General features: G+C 50.4%; 1 pseudogene; it reads left to right on the forward strand.

Moving 5' to 3' along the window:
* Nucleotides 1–3376: 3376 nt before the first annotated feature.
* LOC129517130 (glyceraldehyde-3-phosphate dehydrogenase-like) lies at nucleotides 3377–4568 on the forward strand (annotated as a pseudogene).
* Nucleotides 4569–12135: the final 7567 nt, after the last annotated feature.

Raw genomic sequence — 12135 nt, forward strand, 5'->3', positions numbered from 1 at the left:
GATGACAAGTGATGCAGAGAATTTTCTCATGTGCTTGTTGGCCATGTCTATGTCTTCCTCTGTGAGATTTCTGTTCATGTCCTTTGCCCATTTCATGATTGGATTGTTTGTTTCTTTGCTGTTGAGTTTAATAAGTTCTTTATAGATCTTGGAACTACCCTTTATCTGATACGTCATTTGCAAATATCTTCTCCCATTCTGTAGGTTGTCTTTGAGTTTTGTTGACTGTATTCTTTGGCTGTGCAGAAGCTTCTTATCTTGATGAAGTCCCAATAGTTCATTTTTGCTTTTGTTTCCCTTGCCTTCATGGATGTATCTTGCAAGAAGTTGCTGTGGCCAAGTTCAAAAAGTTTGTTGCCTGTGTTCTCCTCTAGGATTTTGATGGAATCTTGTCTCACATTTAGATCTTTCATCCATTTTCTGTTTATCTTTGTGTATGGTATAAGAGAATGGTCCAGTTTCATTCTTCTGCATGTGGATGTCCAATTTTCCCAGCACCATTCATTGAAGAGACTGTCTTTTTTCCAGTGGATAGTCTTTCCTGCTTTGTCGAATATTAGTTGACCATAAAGTTGAGGGTCCACTTCTGGGTTCTCTATTTTGTTCCATTGATCTATGTGTCTGTTTTTGTGCCGTACCACACTGTCTTGATGACCACAGCTGTGTAGTACAACCTGAAATCTGGCATTGTGTTACCCCCAGCTATGGTTTTCTTTTCTAATATTCCCCTGGCTATTTGGGGTCTTTTCTGATTCCACACAAATCTTAAGATGATTTGTTCCTGGTATTCTGATACCAAGAAAGCCCTTGGTATTTTGATAGGGATTGCATTGAAAATGTAAATTGCCCTGGTAACATTGACATTTTCACAATGTTGATTCTGCCAATCCATGAGCATGGAATATTTTTCCATCTCTTTGTGTCTTCCTCAATTTCTTTCAGAAGTGTTCTATAGTTTTCAGGGTATAGATCCTTTACCTCTTTGGTTAGGTTTATTCCTAGGTATCTTATGCTTTTGGGTGCAATGTAAATGGGATTAACTCCGTAATTTCTCTTTCTTTAGTCTCATTGTTAGTGTATAGAAATGCCACTGATTTCTGGGCATTGATTTTGTATCCTGCCACACTGCCAAATTGCTGTATGAGTTCTAGCAATCTTGGGGTGGAGTCTTTTGGGTTTTCTAGGTACAGTATCATGTCATCTGCGAAGAGGGAGAGTGTGACTGCTTCTTTGCCAATTTGAATGCTTTTAATTCTTTTTGTTACCTGATTGTTGAGGCTAGGACTTCTAGTACTATGTTGAATAGCAGTGGTGAGAGTGGACATCCCTGTCGTGTTCCTGATCTTAGGGGAAGGGCTCCCAGTGTTTCCCCCATTGAGAATGATATTTGCTGTCGGCTTTTTGTAGATGGCTTTTAAGATGTTGAGGAATGTTTCCCTATCCCTACACTCTGAAGGGTTTTGATAAGGAATGGATGCTGTATTTTGTCAAATGCTTTCTCTGCATCTATTGAGAGGATCCTATGGTTCTTGTTTTTTCTCTTGCTGATATGATCATTCACATCAATTGCTTTATGAGTGTTGAACCAGCCTTGCATCCCAGGGATAAATCCCATGTGGTCATGATGAATAATCTTCTAAATGTATTTTTGGATCCTATTGGCTAGTATCTTGTAGAGAATTTTTGCATCCATGTTCATCAGGGATATTGGTCTGTAATTCTCCTTTTGGTGGGGTCTTTGTCTGGTTTTGGAATTAAGGTGGTGCTGGCCTCATAGAATGAGTTTGGAAGTACTCCATCTTTTTCTGTCTTTTGGAACAGCTTTAGTAGAATAGGTATGTTTTCTTCTTTAAACGTTTGATAGAATTCCCCTGGGAAGCCATCTGGCCCTGGACTTTTATGTCTTGGGAGGTGTCTGATGACTGCTTCAATTTCCTCACTGGTTATCAGCCTGTTCAGGTTTTCTATTTCTTCCTGTTCCAGTTTTGGTTGTTTGTGGTTTTCCAGAAATGCATCCATTTCTTCTAGATTGCCTAATTTATTGGTGTATAGCTGCTCATAATAAGTTTTTAAAATCGTTTGTATTTCCTTGGTATTGGTGGTGATCTCTCCTTTCTCATTCATGATTTTATTAATTTCAGTCTTTTCTCTCTTCTTTTTATTAAGGCTGGCTAATGGTCTGTCTACCTTATTAACTCTTTCAAAGAACCAACTCCTGGTTTTGTTGATCTGTTCCACAGTTCTTCTGGTCTCTATTTCATTGAGTTCTGTTCAAATCTTCATTAATTCTCTTCTTCTATTGGGTGTAGCATCTATTTGCTGTTTTCTCTCCAGCTCCTTTAAGTGCAAACTTAGCTTTTGTATTTGAGTTCTTTCCAGTTATGGCTGGACGCTTGTATTGCGATGTATTTCCCCCTCAGGACTGCTTTTGCTGTATCCCAAAGATTTTGAACGGTTATTTCTTCATTCTCATTAGTTTACATGAATCTTTGTAATTCTTCTCTAATTTCCTGGTTGACCCTTTAATCTTTTAGCAGGATCATCCAGGTTAATTTAGCATTAACCTCCACATGTTTGAAATCCTTCCAAGCTTCTTCTTGTGCTTTAGTTCTAATTTCAAAGCATTATGGTCTGAAAGTATGCAGGGGACGATCTCAATGTTTTGGTATCGGTTAAGACCCGATTTGTGACCCAGTATGTGGTCTATTCTGGAGAAAACTCCATGTGCACTTGAGAAGAATGTGTATTCAGCTGTGTTTGGATGTAAAGTTCTGTAAATATCGGTGAAATCCATCTGGTCCAGTGTATCATTTAAAGCTCTTGTTTCTTTGGAGATGTTGTGCTTAGAAGACCTGTCGATTGTAGGAAGCGTTATATTCAATCACCAAGTATCAGTGTATTCTTATCTAAGTATGTCTAACTTTGGTTATTAATTGATTGATATACTTGGCAGCTCCCACATTCAGGGCATAAATATTGATGATTGTTAAGTCCTCTTGTTGGATAGATCCTTTAAGTATGATATAGTGTCCCTCTTCAACTCTTACTACAGTCCTTGGGACAAACTTTAATTTGTCTGATATAAGGATGGCGACACCTGTTTTCTTTTGAGGACCATTTGAATGGTAAAGGTTCTCCAACCTTTTATTTTCAGGCTCTAGGTGTCCTTCTGTCTAAAATGAGTCTCTTGTAGATAGCAAATAGATGGGTCTTGCTTTTTTATCCAGTCTGAAACCCTGCGCCTTTTGATGGGATCATTAAGCCCATTCACGTTCAAAGTTACTGTTGAAAGATATGAATTTAGGCTCTCTGCTCCTCCCTGTTCGACAGACAGCCACATCTTCTGGTGCAGTGCCACCCGTGTCCCCGAGACAGGATGCTGAAGGTCAGAGTGAACAGATTTGGCTGTATTGGGTGCCTGGTCCCCAGGGCTGCTTTGAACTCTGGCAAAGTGGATATTGTCACCATCAATGACCCCTTCGTTGATCTCAACTACATGGTGGACATGTTCCAGTATGATTCTACCCACCGCAAATTCCACGGCACAGTCAAGGCTGAGAACGGGAAACTTGTCAAAACAGGAAGTCCATCTCCATCTTCCAGGAGCGAGATCCCGCCAACATCAAGTGGGGTGATGCTGGTGCTGAGTATGTTGTGGAGTCCACTGGGGGCTTCACCACCATGGAGAAGGCTGGGGCTCCCTTGAAAGGCAGGGCCAGGAGGGTCATCATCTCTGCTTCTTCTGCTGATGCCCCCATGTTTGTGATGGGCGTGAACCACGAGAAGTATGACAACTCCCTCAAGATTGTCAGCAATGCCTCCTGCACCACCAACTGCTTGGCTCCTCTAGCCAAAGTCATCCATGACCGCTTCGGCATTGTGGAGGGTCTCATGACCACCGTCCATGCCATCACTACCACCCAGAAGACTGTGGACGGCCCCTCTGGGAAGCTGTGGCGTGGCGGCCAAAGGGCTGCCCAGAACATCATCCTTGCTTCCACTGGCGCCGCCAAGGCTGTGGACAAGGTCATCCCTGAGCTGAATGGGAAGCTCACTGACATGGTCTTCTGTGTCCCCACCCCCAATGTGTCAGTTGTGGATCTGACCTGCCGCCTGGAGAAAGCTGCCAAATATGACGACATCAAGAAGGTAGTGAAGCAGGCATTGGAGGGCCCCCTCAAGGGCATGCTGGGCTACACTGAGGACCAGGTTGTCTCCTGTGACTTCAACAGTGACACCCACTCTTCCACCTTCGATGCCGGGGATGGCATTGCCCTCAATGACCACTTCGTCAAGCTCATTTCCTGGTATGACAATGAATTTGGCTACAGCAACTGGGTGGTGGACCTCGTGGTCCACATGGCCTGCAAGGAGTAAGAGCATCCTGGACCACCAGCCCCAGCAAGAACAAGAGGAAGAGAGAGGCCCTCAGCTGCTGGGGAGTCCCTGCCCCAACTTAATCCCCCAACGCACTGAGATTCTCCTGACCTCCAATTTACATCCTAGACCCCGAGGAAGGGGAGGGGCTTGGGGAACCCTACCTTGTCCTGTACCATCAATAAAGTATACTGTACCCCGCCAAAAAAAAAAAAGATATGAATTTAGTGTCATCATGATATCTATTCAGTCCCTGTTTTTGTGGATTGTTTCCTTGGACTTTCTTTTACAGGGTCCCCCTTAATATTTCTGGCAGAGCTGGTTTGGAGGTCACATATTCTTTCAGTTTCTGCCTATCTTGGAAGGTCTTTATCTCTCCTTCTATTCTGAATGAGAGGCATTCTGGATAAAGTATTCTTGGCTGCAGGTTGTTCTCATTTAGGACCCCGACTATATCCTGCCAGCCCTTTCTCACCTGCCAGGTCTCTGTGGAGAGGTCTGCTGTTGTCCTAATGCTTCTCTCCATAAAAGTTAGTGATTTCTTATCTCTTGCTGCTTTAAGGATCTTCTCTTTATCTTTGGAATTTGCAAGTTTCACTATTAAATGTCGAGGTGTTGATCGGTTTTTATTGATTTTAGGAGGGGAGATCTATCTCCTGGATCTGAATGCCTGTTTCCCTTCCCAAGTTAGGGAAGTTCTCAGCTATGATTTGATCAAAACAGTTTCTGGACCTCTGTCCCTTTTGGCGTCCTAGGAAACCCCAATTAAACGTAGTTTTTCCTTCTGAGGCTGTCATTTATTTCCTTTAACCTATCCTCATGATCTTTTGTTTTTCTCTCTTTTCCTCAGTTTCTGTCCTTGCCATCAACTTGTCTTCTATGTCACTCACTCATTCTTCTACCTCATTAACAATCGTTGTTAGGACCTCAAGTTTGGATTGCATCTCATTTAATTGATTTTTAATTATGGCCTCATTAGATCTAAATTCTGCAGTCATAAAGTCTCTTGAATCCTTTATGCTTTTTTCTAGAGCCACCAGTAGCTTTATAATTGTGCTTCTGAATTGGCTTTGTGACATTGAACTGTAATCCAAATTTTGTAACAACTCTGTGGGACAGAGGACTGTTTCTGATTCTTCTGAGGTGAGTTTTTCCTTCTAGTCATTTTGCTCAGTGTGGAGTGGCCAAAAACAAGTTGTACTGGATAAGAGAAAAAGAGAAAAAAAAAAGAAGAAGAAGAAAAGTAGAATAAAAAAGGGGTGTGGGGAAACAACAGAAAGAAACAGAAAAGAAAAAACAAGGGGGAGTATCCTCTTATTCTACATACTGTAAATCCCTTGACTTCCCCTGGAACTTTCCAGGGCTGCTTGGTCAATAAATTGCTTTTCCCCTGACCTTCTAGCTGGTCTTCTGGGGGAGGGGCCTGAGGTGCTGATTCTCAGGTGTGTGCACCTGGGGGAGCTGCCCAGCCACCTGCCAGGTGCATGGGCTCAGTGGGAGTTGTTTATCCTATGAGGCCCCTGCTCAATCCCAGGTATAGGCTGACACCAGCGGGGACAACAACAGTGGTGGCGTCCAGCTGCCCAGCCCTGCAGTCAGCTCCCACAGTAACTACTGCAGCTCCCAGTCCACAGGGGCCTGGATGCTCCAGGGACGGGGACCGCTGATGTGCACAGCTCGGGGCCACCTGGAGGCAGGAGCGTCCTTGCTGTCCTGTGTCCTCCCGGCCTCTGCCTGTCCCAGGGAGCACCGGATCTTGGGCTGTGTCCCCCGGTGCCCTGGGCTCCAGGGCCTGCAACACTGTGAAGGGACCTAAAGTACCACAATGTATAATTTAAAAGCATCAGAGTAAATTTTGTGTGAAGTTAACTTATCCTTTATTACAAATAAAATTCATAAGCCATTATAGAGGTTTATGAAAAACACAAAATACAGAAACAGTGCAATGACAGGGGAGGGCAAGCCTTCCGTTGGGCTGCAGCCATCATGAGCCCCACGGTAGGAACTGGGGTGGACTCTTGAGATGGTTCACATGTTGCTCAGGGGTCGAAGTCAGTTGCTCCAAGGGCAGGTGGCGGCTCTGGCACTTTGGGGACCCGATTACAGGCACTGGGGCCTACTCCTCTTCTCGGGTGGCCAAGGGTGCAGGTGGCTCCTCCTCATCAGGGCAGGGAATCAGAGGTGCGACCACCACGTGCACTGATTTGGACTCAGGAGCCAGCATCACGGATCGGGCCAAGCCCTCAGCTCCAGCAGCCGGCACCGGCTTGATCACCTCAGGCCCTGAAGCTTCAGCAGGCCCCACAGTCAGAGCTCGGGGCAGGCTCTTGGGGTGGTTCAGGGTGTTGCTTGGGGTCCAAAGCCGGTTGCTCCATTGAGTTAGGTGACTGCTCCAGCACATTGGTGACCTCGATAGCAGGTGCTGGTGCCTGTTCATTCTCCAGGGACCCCAAGGGTGCAGGTGGCTCCTCCAGGGCAGAACAGTGAACTAGAGAAGTGACCACTGTCTGCAGGGGCTTCGACTCAGCAGCTGGCATCTTGGCTAGGCTAAGCCCTCAGCTCCAGCAGCCAGGACCGGCTCAATCACCTCAGGCCCTGAAGGTGGAGCAGGCCCCACAGTCGGAGCTGGGGCAGGCTCTTGAGGTGGTTCAGGGTGTTGTTCTCGGGCCGAAGCTGTAGCTCCAAGAAGACAAGGTATCATCACCAGGATGGACTTTCCACGCCCTTCACAAATCAAGGACACTCTTCCCACCCCTCAACCTGTGTGAGTACAACAGCCCTGGGACGTCTCCCCAGACTGCAGCCCGTGGGGATGGGGGTGTGAGCCTACCCACTGCTCCCGGCCCAGCTGCACAGAGGCTTGATCTGTGGGTTCCACACTGTCCCCAACTCGGCTAGCCCCAGTCCTCCTCACCCCCAGCCTCTGGCTCCACTGGATGGAGGCATCTGAATTGTTTGAGGTAATACCAGACATGGTTTTCCAGGTCTGAGCCTGGCATGTACTGCCCCATGAATGCCAGCAGCTTGGTCAGGGAAGGAAATTCTGGGAGCTGACAAAAATCCTCTGGTTAGTAGTCCAGTCAAATGTCCAGGATGCAGGATATGGCCCTGGGGACGGACAGGTGAGCACAGGCATCAGAAGACAGGGCTCCCTCACACACAGGTGTCCCAGGAAAGCCCTGCAGGAACCAGGGCCCCTGGCCTCCCACTCGGGGCTTTCGGAGGCCAGTCCTGCTCCTTGTCCACCTGCCATCTGACGGTCCTGCCTGTCACAGGCCTGCTCACTGAGGAGGGGCTGGCACGAAGCCTCTGTGCATGGGAGCCCATGACCAGTGGTGTGACCATCACTGTCTTTCCTGGGGAAGCGGGACTCCCTCCTCAGCCTGGCTCCCGGCCCACTTGCCCCTTGAATCCACTGGCAGGCATCTGGGGACGGGGGGCACCTGGCTTGTCATTGCCCTTACTGCACACTGTCGCTCTGCGAATGTCCAAGCGAGGAGGGCTTGGGTTCTCTGTCTTGCCAGGCCTTTCCAGGAGCTGCCCGGTACTGCCACCTGCCCTCCTGTGGCTCTGCGCTGCCTCACTCAACAGGGGCCCCCAGGGGGTGTCCTTCCACTGACTCTAATCTCCCATCTCTCATGAGGCAAGTGCTGTCTTGTCCTAGAGCGCTCACTGGCCCTCCTGAGCACTTGTTGTGCACCCGGTCCAGGTGCCACCAGATTGGTGAGTGCAATGCTCCCCACACACTCTGCTCTGGGTCCCAGTGTGGGGTAGGCAGAGGGTTGGGAGGGGGTGGGCATGGAGAAGGTCTCCCTTAGGGGTCCCAGTGCTCTCCCAAGGCCCGCACCCCATCCAGGGCTCTCCTTTGCTCTTTTCCTGAAGGGCCCTTAGACCTGTACCCTGTCACAGGAATTGCAGATGTGTGGGGTGAGGGTCCAGCAGCCCCTCTGACCCACAGCCCCCTCGCCGCCCTCCTGATGAGGGAAGGCCCTCCTGCATGAGCCAGAGCTCACTCACATTTTCCACTGCTCCAGGACTCCGTCGTTCTCCTCATAAGCAGTTACAATGCATCCATATCTAGAGGAGGGCAGGGGGCATCACATGAATCATCCTGTGGACGCGACCTCTCATCATGGGGGCTGTCACCCTCTGACACCTGACTAGTCCAGAGCCCTGGGGGGCCATCAGCTCTGTGCACGGGGCTACGGGCAGCTCCAGGAGAAGCGCCTGCACCTACTGGGGCTTCCTGAATGCTTGAGGATTGAAAGGGCTCTGGCCAGGCCCATGGCCGAAATCCAAGTGGGTCTGGGGTTCCCCAGTGTCCCCAGGGTCCCCCAGTCTGGTTGCCCCAGGACACAAACCCCCGATGGACTCTCAAACCTCCTTTTCAATGGGAAAACAGCCCAGCTCAAGACCCTGGTGACGGTGGGCGAGGCAGCACAGGCTTCATCATGGGGAGAGAACGACGACTGGGGAGCACAAGCACAGCCCCTCTAGCCGACCTGCCACAGGCCAGGCCCTGGCGGCTTCCCTACAGGACCCGACTAGGCCCTGTGTGACTCTACTCCAGTCGGAGGAGCAGCCCGGGGGTCCGGGAAGTTCAGAAACATTCCCAAGGCTCCCAACCAGTAGGTCGTCCGTCCCACTGGGCTGTGGAGGGTCAGGGTGCTCACTTTGTAAACAGCAGGTCCAGCACCTCTGCAGTGCTGCCAAATACATGATAGTCCTCTAAGAAATTGAAAATATAGATGATGTCCCTGCGCAGCAAGGCGGGCGGCAGTTCTTGTACTTCGTGCTCCAGCAGCTCTGTCCGGCGGGGCTTCATTGGGCAGATCTGATTCCACTTCATGGTTGAGGCCCTTTCACCCTGAGGTGGGACAGAGGGGACATGCAGCCTGCACTGTAGCCGCCAGGAGGCCTGGGAGTTGGAGCGCAGACCAAAGCCCAAGCTCTTAGTGGCTGTGGGGGGACAGGAGTCCCCACAGCAGGAACACGGGGCTTGATGCCTGCGGCTCAGTCACTTAGCATCTGACTCTTGGTTGTGGCTCAGGTCATGGTCTCAGCATCCTGAGATCCCGCCCCGGGCAGGCTCTGTGCTTGGGGCAGAGTCTGCTTGAGGAGCCTGTGTCTCCCTCTCCTACTCCCTGCTCTCTGCCTGTCTCTTAAACAAACAGACTATCCAATAGAGAAATAATCTTAGAGGACACATTTTCAAAAAAAAAAAAAATTGGATCAATACAAGGACCTCAAGTGGGAGAGGTTAGTATCCCAGGTCTGACTGTCAGCTGAGTTTTGACAGCACCTCCCTGCGTTAATGGCTTCACCCCTTGAATTTGACCACACGTGCCTGCCTCTCTTGAGGTGCCAACACGGAGACCTTTCCTTGGGTGGGAGGCTCAGGGTGTGAGGGCTGCGGGATGTTCCGTACCGCCCTGTGATTTGGCAACAGAAGGGAATCGCATCGAAGTCCTGCATCAGTGAAGGGCTCAGTGGCTGTGGGAACCCACTGGCCTTCTGACATGTTGTGCAGCACATGAGGCCCCTGTGCCTGACCCCGGGATGGGGGCAGGAATGTGCTCCTTCAAAACCTAACTGCAGAGCAATAGACATAGTACAGTGAGCCCCGTGTCCCTTTGGGAAAAAGTATCCCAACTCCCCAGGACCATGCTCAAGCCTTGGAGAAAGTGGGGAAGGACCTCAGGCCAACGGGATCTCCTGGGAGCACCAGTTAGGAGAAAGCATAGCACGGTGCAAACTACTGGAGACCACATGCGATGAGACACGGTATGTCTCTTTTTTTAAAGTTTTTATTATTTATTCATGAGAGACACAGAGAGACAGAGATAGAGAGAGGCAGACACATAGACAGAGGTAGAAGCAGCCCCATGCAGAGAGCCCTAGGCAGGACTCCATCCCGGGACTCCAGGATCAGGGCCTGGGTGAAGGCAATCGCTAAACCACTGGGTGGCCAGGGATCCCCGAAAGCTGTATTCTGATATTCCTACATATCTGTGCACAGGGAGGGGCCAGTGCATCTGACCCAGGCAGGGGCAGGGCCATGGGGGCAAGTTTGGGGAGGAGGGGAATCCAGACTCCTGTGGGAGCAGGAGTCTAGGGGGGAGCCCAGGGGGGTAGCAGGCTGGCTTCTGCCCCTGGGCCCTTCCTGCTGCATCAGGGCCCTGGGTGTCAGGTGGCCCCAGCCCCTGCACTCACGTTGAGCCCACACTGGCCTCTCTTAGCTGTGCAAGAGCAATTCCCAGTTCCTCAAGGCGGTGGGGCCCTCTACCTGAGTCCACTCCTGGGGGAAGCTTCAGGAGCAGCGCTCGGGGCTGCCGACGGCTCCCCCCTCCCTGCAGGCAATGGCCTGTGTGCACACAGTGACACAACCGCACGCCCCTCCACAGGCCCCAGGGAAGGACTGTGTGCAGCCAGGGCCCCAGCCTGGAAACACACTTGGGTTCAGACACAACTTTCCATTCTTCCCGGTTTTGACCCCGGAGAAGCCACTGTGCCCGTCGGGGATGGTCTGCATCTTGCCTGTGGGACAGGGATTATCCTAGCGGGTGCTTCCTCCAGACGTCCCCAGGCCACTGTGGCATCATATCTATGACATTGGAGGCAGGTGTCACATGCAGGAAATACCCCCAACCACATGTTCCTCCTTGGTCTGTACATGTGTCCAGGACCACAAGGTCCTTTGTGCACACACGTGGGCACCAGTACTCTCATTCAGGAGGCCCAGAGGGTGACAGTCCCACCGGGGGAGGGATGGGCAATAGCTTCCCATGATCCTAAGCTCCTGAATCCAAGGCAAACCCTACAGAGGGTGTCGGTGGAGTCTTGGCCTAGAAGGTGTGAGGCTGTCCTTATAAGAAACCCTGCCTGTCATGTGTCACGGGCCATCCCCTCATTTCCACTGGGTGAGCTGTGGACAGCGGTGCACCCAGTGGGTCATCCTGAGTGGGCTCTTCCTCAGATTGGAACGTGCTGGAATGCCTCCCATCTGGGCTGTCAATGCCCACCCCCACCCCCGTCACATCTCCATGTCTGTAGCCAGTTCCATTCACAGAACCTTTTCCCAGCCCCCTCAGGAAGGGGAGGGGCAGCCTTGGCCCCCAATGGAGGACACAGAGCTGGCTTCATGCCTCCTTCTGCCTCCTTCCCAGACTCTGATCCTGGTGAGGCAGTGGCCCTGCTGGGGCTTCACCTCCTCCTCTCAGTGGCTCCCTGGAGCCCCAGCTGCTGCGTTTGTCAAAGCCCCACACCTTGTCACAGTGTCATCTGGGTAGCTCAGGACCCAGAGGTAGCACCAGGCTCTTTTTCTAGGGAGCAATTGCTCTTTTCATTCCTGATGATGTTCCGTATTTTGTGCATCTTCCCCCTGGAGTATGAGCTACAAGAGAGAGGATCTTGTCTGCTTGTTGGCTCTGGCACTATCTGTGCTCAGGGCTCATCGGCTGAAGGAGCAAGTGGGAAGACCCATCCCGCCAAGGGCCAGCTCAGCAGTGGGAGCCTTATTGATTTGGGGCATTTTTAAATACTTGTGCTTTTCTTTTTTTAAAAGGAAACTCTGTGCCCGATGTGGGACTCAAACTCATGACCCCGAGATCAATAACCACGCGCTCTTCAGACTGAGCCAGGTAGGTGTCCATTGGTCACTTTAAAACTAGTAGACTGATAACCATTTCAGTTAATTTGGTGATGCCCATTTTGTAGGTCTATCCCATTATGCTGAATTACCAAGTGACTCCTCCAATG

This window comes from Nyctereutes procyonoides, unplaced genomic scaffold (genome assembly GCF_905146905.1).
Source record: "Nyctereutes procyonoides isolate TBG_1078 unplaced genomic scaffold, NYPRO_anot_genome, whole genome shotgun sequence".
Taxonomy (NCBI): Eukaryota; Metazoa; Chordata; class Mammalia; order Carnivora; family Canidae; genus Nyctereutes; species Nyctereutes procyonoides.